The sequence below is a fragment of the Macrotis lagotis genome, chromosome 1, assembly GCF_037893015.1.
Source record: "Macrotis lagotis isolate mMagLag1 chromosome 1, bilby.v1.9.chrom.fasta, whole genome shotgun sequence".
Lineage (NCBI taxonomy): Eukaryota > Metazoa > Chordata > Mammalia > Peramelemorphia > Peramelidae > Macrotis > Macrotis lagotis.
In genome coordinates this window covers 643,165,058-643,175,359 of record NC_133658.1, presented here as the reverse complement: position 1 = coordinate 643,175,359, position 10,302 = coordinate 643,165,058, and the positions used below count along the sequence as shown (strand labels likewise).

Sequence of the window (10,302 nt, the reverse complement as noted above, 5' to 3'; positions counted from 1 at the left end):
CCAACCCTGAGCTGTGAGGCCCAACAGAGCACCTGGTTGATTTTTATCAAGGGGATATTACTGGATAATTGATATCAGGGAACATGATGGGGTTTGGGAGTAATAGGATTAGAAGCTACAAACCCCTTAGGGCAACTCCTAGAATCTTGAAAGAAGCCAGCTGCCCTCTCAGTCCTCAACCAACCAGTAGGAATGGGACTCAGGAGAGTGAAAACAGAGTAGCTATTACACTTATATTTAATACTCCATATTTATTTGTATTTATTCACTTTATATATCTAAAACACGGGGCAGCTAGGTGGTGCAGTGGATAAAGCACTGGCCCTGGAGTCAGGAGTACCTGGGTTCAAATCCAGCCTCAGACACTTAATAATTACCTAGCTGTGTGGCCTTGGGCAAGCCATTTAACCCCATGTGCCTTGCAAAAACTAAATAATAATAATTATATATATATAATATGTAACACAATATAAGTGTACTTGCATATATTTATATATTTACTTGTATTGCATACTTATTGTCTCTTTCATTCGAATGTAAGTTCCTAATATAAGTCATTCCCCAGTTGGTCAAAGAATAAACAGGCAGTTTTTTGATGAAGAAATCAAAACCAAATATAATCATATGTAAAAATGTCCTAAATCACTATTGATTAGAAAAATACAAATTAAAACAACTTTGATATATCTTTTTATACCTATCAAATTGGCTAAAATGATAGAAGGGGGAAGCAATAAATATTAGATGGGCTATGGAAAAATTGGGACACTAATTCATTGTTGGTGGAATTGTAAACTGATCCAACTACTTTGCAGAGCAATCTGGAATTATGCCAAAGAGTTATTAAATTCTTTATATCCCTTGATCCACAATACTACTATTAGGGTGATTAGGGAAAAAGCAAAAGAATGTAGATGCTCTAAAATATTTATAGCTGTCCTCATCAGTTGAGGAATTACTAAACAAGCTGTGGTATATGATTGTCATGGAATACTACTCTGTGATAAAAAAGATGGGCAAGTTGATTTTAGAAAAACATGGAAATGTTTGCAAGAAATAACAGAGTGAAATGAGCAGAACCAAGAGAACATTGTACACAGTTTCAGAAATATTGTTCTAAGAACAACTTTGAATGACTAAAGCCATTTTGAGGATTATAAATACTTAGCCCAACTACAAAAGGCCTATAAAGGAAGATTCTTTCCCACCTCCAGAAAAAGAATTGATAAATAGAAGTATGTGTAGTATGGTTTTACATAGATAGGTGGATGGATGGATGGATAGATAGACAGATAATTTGTATCTAATGATAGTCTTTTTTAGGTTGGAGCAGTGAAGGAGGGAGAAAACTGTATAGCAGAAAACAAAAGAAAACTTAGAAGGAATTATAGAAAACCAGAGTCACTTTGAAAACAATATATAACATTTATTACATAGTTTTTTGAAAAAAAGTAAATAGTATGAAATGGAAATTCATGGTTTTATAATGAATCATCCTTTTATATTGGGTCCATATTGTGTATATATGGACATGTTTTTTCTTTTGCTTTTTTGCATTTAAATTTAAAATGAATACTTTTTTTTAAAGAATGTAAATGCCTTTGTAAATAGATATCATTTCATTCTTTGTATTAACTTCCCTGGATCTATCACAATTCCTGGTACATAAATGCTTATTGATTGGTAACCAATCAATAAATACTCCTTGTATTTGTGGAAAGAACAATGATTTTGTTGTTGCCAGGAATGTGGAGCAGAATGTCCCTGTTTCTACACTTAGCCCCATCCAGTCTTGGTAAGTGAACCCCACCCTTACTCTCACTCCTGCTCTTACCAGATTACATTGACTAAGTAGCAATCAATAGTAATAGAAATTGAAGGAAATGTTTGCACTCTACTCAGAGTAAACTGAATTGAAAGAATTGGGGCTGAGACAGAAAAACAGATCAAAAAGATAAATTGAATGACTAAGAACTTTTCTTCCTGACTAAATTTGAAAAGAACATAAAGAATTCCTAGGGTTAAAAGCTGAAAGAACTGAAAGACCCTGCCCCTTGGAGAAAAGTCCCTATATACACTACAGTTCAACAGAGAACCTAAAATTGGCAGTAGCCTAGGTCCAGAAGATAGCATCTCCCAAGGAACAGCCACAAAAACAGCAAAGTCTGAACAAGCAGAGGACCATAGCAACATATAACAACTGAGAAAACAGCTAACAAACAGCCCAATGGAATCTTAAGACCTACAGATGAGTTGTTCCAATTACTCTGTGTTGTTTGAACCTCATGTGTTCTTTCTCCCCAGTTGTAATCTTTGGAAGAGTGTACATCTGTGTGTTTGGAAGGGAGTATCCTTGTCATTCATTTTGCTATGCTATTTGATTAAATGTCTTTTGCTTTTAATGTGTAGGTTTTCTGATTATTTTGGTAAAAGAAACACCAATAGAGGCTCAGAAATTATGATTTTTGAGAAGACATCCCAAAACACACTTTGAATTTGCAGTAGCTTTCACAAAGGGCTCCAAGCAAGATAAGTTCATACCACATGTTGTTAACTATATCCTAATAAGATTTGTAGATGAAAGCTAGGAGGGATAGCTAATATAATGAATGTCAGAGCCAGAATTCAAAAAGATTTTGATGGAGGCAAATCTAATAAGATGATATCTATTAGGGATAAGTCAATATATAAATGTGGCATCAATTTTTAAAATATCCAAGATAGGATGAATATGGTCAGACAGCAGTTTGTATGATAATTTGGGGGGGGCAGTATAAGAGGAACAGGGTTTTGGTGAACTGCAAGCTCAAGAGGTGATATGACAGTCAAAAAAAAGTCTAATGTGATCTTGGGCTGTATTTCAGAGAGGCTTAGCTTCCAGGAAAAAGAAGCTAAGAGGATTCTGCTATCCTCTTCCCTGGTCAGATGACCTTTGGAGTATTTGTTAGTTCTGAGACCATGTTAAACCAGAGAATGTACAGAAAAAGTCAATCAGAATGGTGAAGGCCTAGAGTCCATATGGACCTTATAAGGACTGGTTGAAAGAACAGAGGATGTTTGCCCAGGAGAAAAAAAGACCAGAATCAGGAGGATAGACAAGATAGCCAATAGCAGGATTCAAGTACTTAAAAGGCGGTTGTAAGAAGGAGGTATTAGAGGTCTTGGCCCTCCAAAGGCAGACAATGGGTGGAAGTTGAAAGTAGGTGACTTTGGGCTTGATGCCAGGAAAAACTTCCTCACAATTAGCATTATCTGCATTCCCACTACTGACAGTCTTCAAGTAAAGTCTGTCTGGCCCTTTGCTGAACATCTCATAGTGGGGATTATTTTGTAGAGCAGGGGGTGAGCATCAGAGGGGCATCAGAGGTCCCTCTCAATCCTGAGTCTATAAAATTGCGTTTCTGGTGTATAAGACATTTTAGATGATACAAAAACCAAAAAGCAACTCTGTCCTGAAGTTGATTACAATCTAGAGGAGGACCTGAGACAGGTAGAGGGAGACAGGGAATGTTTTTCCCAGGCCAAAATAGGACACAACAAAGAGATTTGCTGCTGACAGATGCATAGTAGAAACAGGAATGAAAGCTGGGTTGAGTAGGTAGCCATAATGACCTTGTCCACCTTGCCTCTGATCTACGTTCTTTTGCACTCCACACACAGGAGGATCTTAGCATCATCTAAGAGAGATATTTCTCTGGAACCAGGGGCTCCCCATCTAGGCAGCCCTCTGGTCTCATCCCAATCCCTTTCTTTGTCCATGTTTTTATTTTTACCAACACACTATTCTTCCCTCATTCTTCCCCTATCCATAGCTTATTTAACCTAGACCAATTAGGGGTGTCGCCTCCTCCATAAAAACCTCTCACGCTGGTCCTTCTTCCTTTCTCTGAACTTCTTTGAAGGCTATACCACACAACGCTAATCTTTCTCTAATGATTTATCATTCATTGTGAGGTCTAGTTCCCCATTCAAGCTACGGTCTTCTGGAGAACAGTGGCCATGTCTTATCTTGACATTCTGGCTTATTGATAGGTGATGCTGTAGATAAAGTTTTGGATTTGGTGTCAGGAAGATTTGAGTTCAGATACTGCCTCAAATATCCTGTGAGACTCTGATAAAGTCAACAGTGGTTAATACTGCCTGGGTTTCCTCATTGGTAAAATGAAGATAATAATTGCACCAACCTCACAGGATTGTTGTGAGAAAAAGATGAGATATGAAAAGCACTCTGAAAACGTTAAAACTCTATGTAAAAATGAACGCTTTTACCACATAATTGGGGGAGGGGAATGTATGAACTCCTTGATCTTAGGAAGGAGGAAGCTGAGGAACTAACAATACCCTACAGCTGAACTCTAACAAATTCTTCTGCGTGGTGTCATTCAGGAAGAGAGTAGGACTCTGGACATGGTGATCTTCTAAAGGAATGGGGAGTGGAGGTGGGGGGAAGAAAAATGGAGCCAGACTTCCCCCTCCTGTAGAAATCCTGGGTTCCTAAATCCATGTCACTCAAGGGAAAAGAGAATTTCCTTGGAGCTGGGAAAGTGGCCAGAGGGGAGGGAGGGAGGGAAGGAGACAGGGAAGGAGACAGGGAGACTGGGAAACAGGGAGACAGGAAGGGGGGGGTGGAGGAGAGAGGTGGGAAAGAGAGGGAAAAAGAACACAGAAGATATCCCATTAAGGAATGCATGAGGAGATACCTCCCCTGCAGGTTTCCCACAAACTTTGCTCCCTAGACCAGCTGTCCCTCCTCCCCCTCACCCTATTAAACCTGGTTTAAGCAGCCTACTAAAGGACATTCTTGTTCAGGTTTGTTTTAACAGTAAATGTGACCTCCTCATAGGAGGAGAGTCCTCAATATCCCCCTCTGTCCATCTACCACAAACCCTCCATCCTCCCTTTAGGACTGAAGGGAAAAAAAAAAAAACTTAGATTTACAGAGTAGAGGAAACCACATTCAGAGTTCCTAAGGAGCTTTGGACGTGTCACTCCGTCAGCCTCAGTTTCCTCATTTATAAAAGTGAGAAAGTTGGATCTTCCCATGCTAACACTATGATTTCTTAATTTTGCAGGACATGCACAAATAGCATTGTGCTGAGAGGAGCCAGTCGTTCATGTGGAGTGTCCCCAAACCAGCAGCTTAAAAAGTGGGAGACGAGAAGCTTGCGCAAGTGGGAGGGCAGGATTCGCCGAGGGGGGCAGAGGTGGAGGAAGGAGGACCTCCACCTTCGGCCTAGCCCTGCGGCGGCCCCCCACCACGCACACCCCCTGCTCACTAACCAAATCGCTACCAAGCCCCAGTGGAGCCCCAAGTCCCCGGCTCCTTTCCCCTCCTCAGTGAGCTGCGCTTTGCTCTATTCCTGGGGTGGCTGTCGGAGCTCCACTTCCCACAGTGGGTTCTGGGGCCGCCCCCCCCAAACTTCCCGTCTTTTTCAGTTTCCCCAGTGGCTGGGAAGAGGGAAACTGAACGAGTCTCAGAAGGCTCAGCAGACCGGATCCCAGGTTTCCGAAGGGGCCCCACGGTTTAGCGTCTTCCCACCCAGCCCCTCCTCCGGGCTTCCGAGACAGCTGCTGTGAGCATTTAAGGTAATGTTTGGATTGGTGAGAGCAGCAGCCGCTGCCCCTCGGCCCTCCCTCCCCTTTGGCCGGCAGCTAAGCCAGAACTAGCTTAGGGCTCTAGGTGAGACCCCAGAAGCTGCTTGGAGCAGCATCCGAAGTGGGAACCGTGACACCCCCCCCCCCAAATCAGATCCCCTCTTGGGGACGGGGAAAATGCCTTTGTTCTTTTCCCTTCCATGGGGGCTTTGATTGAAGGAAGGATATTGTCTTCCCAGGTTGAGCAGAGGCCCTGCTGAGAGCTGCAGCAGGTCCCAAGGGAAGGTGCACACAGGTGGGTTGGAGCAATGGTGGAGGGAAGGAATGGGGAGAGGGACCAAGAAGAGGGGACGGCAGGGGAGCAGACACGGGAAGCAGAGCCCACAGCTTTTCTAAGCTTTTCTCCCTTTCCTTCTCTTGAAGTGGAAGCGGGTGGGTGCTGGAGGCCCCAGACTCCTTAACAGCAATGACCCACCAAGTCCCAAATATAAGCATGGTTCATCTCGGTACAGAGGCAGCAGAGAATCAAGAAGGACATGTCCTAGAGTACCTTTTGCCTCCCAAATTGGAGGGGCCCAGTTCCATAGGGAGATCCCAGGTGGATCTCTAGCGTCTCTTTCTCCAATTCCTCCTCTTCCCTTAACCCCAGCCCCTAAATACACATATACACATAGTAGGGAGGAGGGAATGGAGAAGGCTGGAACTCCCCTGGGAGCAGCTGGAATGTTAGGAGCCTGGGAACAGGCCCTCTTGGTCCCTGGGAAAGGCAGGCAGTGGGAATTTCACTGAAAATATCCCCTCACCATGAGGGCAAAGAATGGCAGGGACCCCTAAAGAACTCAGTTCGTGGTAGAGGAAGAAGAAGGATCCCCCCACCCACTCGGGCCTGGCAGGATCCCAGAGTTCAGTAGGCCGGCTGTGACGAAGATGTTGGGTAGCTCCCCCCTCCCCCTGCTTCCCCTTCTCAATCTCAAATAATCCTCACTATTGTATAGTCCCTCTTGGCCCCCCCTCAGACCCAGCCCCCTGCACAATGGAGCCTTTGCTGCCCCTGGCACTCAGTTAAGAGATGAACTCATGGTTTTTCCAAGTTTAAAAATAGTATGGCCCCCTTTTCCCAAAGAGCCCCCCCACTCCTGGGGATGCCCTTCCATGATAGGCGTCACTCTCCTTCCTCCTGCCCTGGATCAGGTGCAGCATACACAAATGAGATGTCTGCATCAGGGGAAGGGGGGGTCGCTTCCCCCCATTCAATCTCTTCCCCATAGTTCCCCCCCTCCCTGACAGTCCCAATGTCCTGTTTCCTGGCCCTGATGATGATGACCACAGCAACAGCTGTCCACTCCCCTTCCACCCTTTCTGTTTTCTACTCCCCCATCCTCTTCCCTCCACAACCCCCCTATGAAAGAAAACTCTCCCACCCAATCTATTTGCCTCTATCTTCTCCCCCACACTGTTCCTGCTGGGGGTTCCCAGGCCTTCCCTTAGGACTGTATGGGAAGATCTCCATGTTGATTCCTAATTGTTCTCCCCATGTAGTATGTAGGCATTTAATAGCCGTGGATTGCAGCTGCATATTTATCTTTATCAGCTGTAGCTTCCTTCCTCTCTCTCCCTCTCATGTCCCCTCTACCCCTATCGGAAGGGTGGTAACCTTATGATTATAGAAAATGTAGGAGCTTCTGGAAGAAAGAACTCGGAGGTAAGACTCAGATGTTCCAATTCAACATTAGTGAGCCCCCAGATGATATGATCTAGGTGGTTTATTTTGGGGGGAGGGGGATATCTTTGACTCCCTCAGACCCCAAAACCTCTAAGTTTTGAATCTCAGTCAACTTCTTCCACCAAGTGCCTCCTTAAACTCCAAAGTAAGTCATCATACACACACACACACACACACACACACACACACACACACACACACAATCACACAATCAGAAAGGAAGAAACTGTGAATGTAGGCAGGAGAGAAGCCATGGTGCTTGCCTCAGTTTCCCAACTTGTAATAAAACCGATTTCACATATACAGAAAAATGACTCCTTTGTTCTGAGGAACTCCCAATTTGGCTAAACTTGGAGAGGCTGGAGAAGAGAAAAATGAACTTATTCCCCTGACAGACATGGAATTAGAATATTGCTTCCGCTTGTTTTTCTCATCCAGTCTTCTGCTTCTAGTCTGAACTTGATCTAATCCAGCTCACCCAGATAAGTGCCGTATCATAGAAAGTGTCACTTGGCTTTATAGAGGATACCCTGAAAAGGAGATATCAGAGGAGTCACCCCAGTAACACACTGCTTTTATGATGTTCTTTCATAGGATTATAGTTGGTCAACAACCAATCAGTCAACACTTTCTTAAGTGTTTACCATGTATGAGGCACTGTGCTAAGCTCTGGGATACAAAGGAAGATAAAAATAGTCCCTGACCTCAAGGAGTCCACATTCTATTGGGAAAGTGACATGCAAACAAGTACAGTATGTACATGCAAGGTATGTACAGGGTAAATTGGAAGTAATCTCAGAGAGAAAGCACTCAATGTGTGTGGGGGGGAGAGGTGAGAAGGGAGAGCATCCTAGGCTTGGGGGACAGCTGAAAAAAAAAGGTTTTGAGCTGGGAGATGAGGCAAAGAGACCAGTGTAATGAGATGATACAGTATGTATAGAGGAGTTCAAGGGGAGGGGGGGATTGTAAATGTAGGAAAGGTTAGATTGTAAAAGGCTTTAAAAGTCAAATAAGATTTTATATTTGTTCCTGGAGGCAAAAGGAAACCAGTGAAGGGGTGGCTAGGTGGTGTAGTGGATAAAGCACCGGCCCTAGAGTCTGGAGTACCTGGGTTCAAGTCTGGTCTCAGATACCTAAAAAAAAATCAATGAGGTGGAGGATGACATCAGACCTATAGGCACCTTAGGAGCTGAGTGGAGAATGGATTGGAGGTAGGGAGACCATCAATAGACTTTTACAAAAGTTTAGATTTGAGATAATGAGGACTAGCACAAGTGTGGGAGCAATTTTAGAGTAGAAAAGCATATGTATAGGAGAGATATGATACAGAAATGACATCTGTTGGCAAACAGGTTGGCTATATGATATAGTAAGAATGAAGCTCAGTTGAAGATGACACCTTAGGTTCTGAGAAAGGTGGTACCCTTGATAGAGATAAGGAAGTTAAGGAGTGGGGGAGTTTGGGAGAAAAGACAACGAGTTCTCTTTTGGATGTGTTGAGTTTAACATGTCTATAAGATACAGTTCAAAATGTACAAAGGCAAGACTGGTGGCCAAAAGAGGTTAGGGATGGATAAATATATCCATCAAATTAGGCAATTAAAAGATCATTGGGAGAGAGAAGTCTTAGTTGAATGATGAAGTTGGAAGTCCTTTGCAGACAGTTTATAAATGAGTGGAGAAAAAATGGAAGAATTCAGTGTAGATACTTTTTTCAACTTTTTAACTAAAGAAAGGAAGAGAAACATAGGATGCTATATCATGAGTGTTAGGATCAAGAATCACTCTTTTAAGGGTGGAAGTGACAAGAGTATGTTTGTAAGTAGCAGGAAGGATCCACTAGTTAAGAAGAATACTTAAAGATTAAAGGGGTTGCTGATCAAGGGGTAAATCCTCTGAGATTCAAAGATGCATGTATTTGTCTTATCAAGGAAAAGGATCATCATTTCATGAAACAGAGACAGAGATGTCTGAATGATATGAAAAAAAGAACTCTCAGCAAAAGTCATCAATATTTCATTGGAGTATGGATGAGCCTCTCAGCTAAAAGGGTGGGTCAAAGGACTGCCTTGGGAGCCTTGAGGAGAGATGAAGAGGTTTAGGCTAGTCATTGTGGTAAGTGATAAACTGAATCATTTAGGGAGGAATAAAAGGATTGCCTTGCTGCAGGTAACTGGATGACCTCAGAGGCCATCTCGTCTAACCTCCTCATTTTGCAGATGAGGAAACTGAGGTATAGAAGGTTAAATAATTGGTCCAAGATCATTTATAGGTTATGTCAGAGATGGAAATTTTATCTCTTACTCCTGTGATTTTCCTACTTTCTTTAGTTTATCCCCTTCCTTCTCTAAAAATAGATATAACAATAATAGCAATATCTGACTTTAAGATCATTTCATTTGAATATCAGAGTGTGATAAGAATTACAGTTATTATTGTTTCCATTCCACAGGAGTGATTTCTCTAAGGTCAAAATGCTATTAAATGTGGCTACTGGGATATAAAGCTGTCTCCTTACTCTAAAGCCAGTGTGTTTTTCCCCACATCACACTATTTAATCTAATTTTTCCTGCTTCAAGTCTGCACTAGAAGCTAGGAAGCAACTGTTTACCACTTTCCAAGAGCTCCCCTAAACTATCTTCTCACTTCTTACCCTATTTCCTAACTCACTCCTTTTTTTTCTTTTTAATTTAATATTTATTCTCATTTTGCACAAATGTTTTTTATACATTAATAAAATATTCTTGTTTAAGAGTAAATAAAATACCCCCTACCCCCAAAAAATATAGACTCGCTTGAGCTATAAAAGGGAGATAAAAAATTAAAATTAAAATTAAAAAGTAATAGTAATAATTGTAGATATGGCTAGGTGGCACAGTGGATGGAGCACCAGCCCTGGAGCCAGGAGCATCCGAGCCCAAATCCGGCCCCATACACCCAACAATCACTCAGCTGTGTGACATGCAAGCCACCTCAGCACCACT

The 10,302-nt window shown here is 42.5% G+C and overlaps 1 long non-coding RNA gene across 1 annotated transcript; it reads left to right on the top strand.

Annotated features, from left to right (window-relative positions):
- The first annotated feature begins 5,205 nt into the window (after positions 1 to 5,205).
- On the top strand, positions 5,206 to 9,676 carry LOC141507527 (uncharacterized). The gene is made up of 3 exons (XR_012474176.1): positions 5,206 to 5,586; positions 7,913 to 8,085; positions 9,250 to 9,676. It is a non-coding gene; the product is annotated as an uncharacterized LOC141507527 (long non-coding RNA).
- The last annotated feature ends 626 nt before the right edge of the window (positions 9,677 to 10,302 follow it).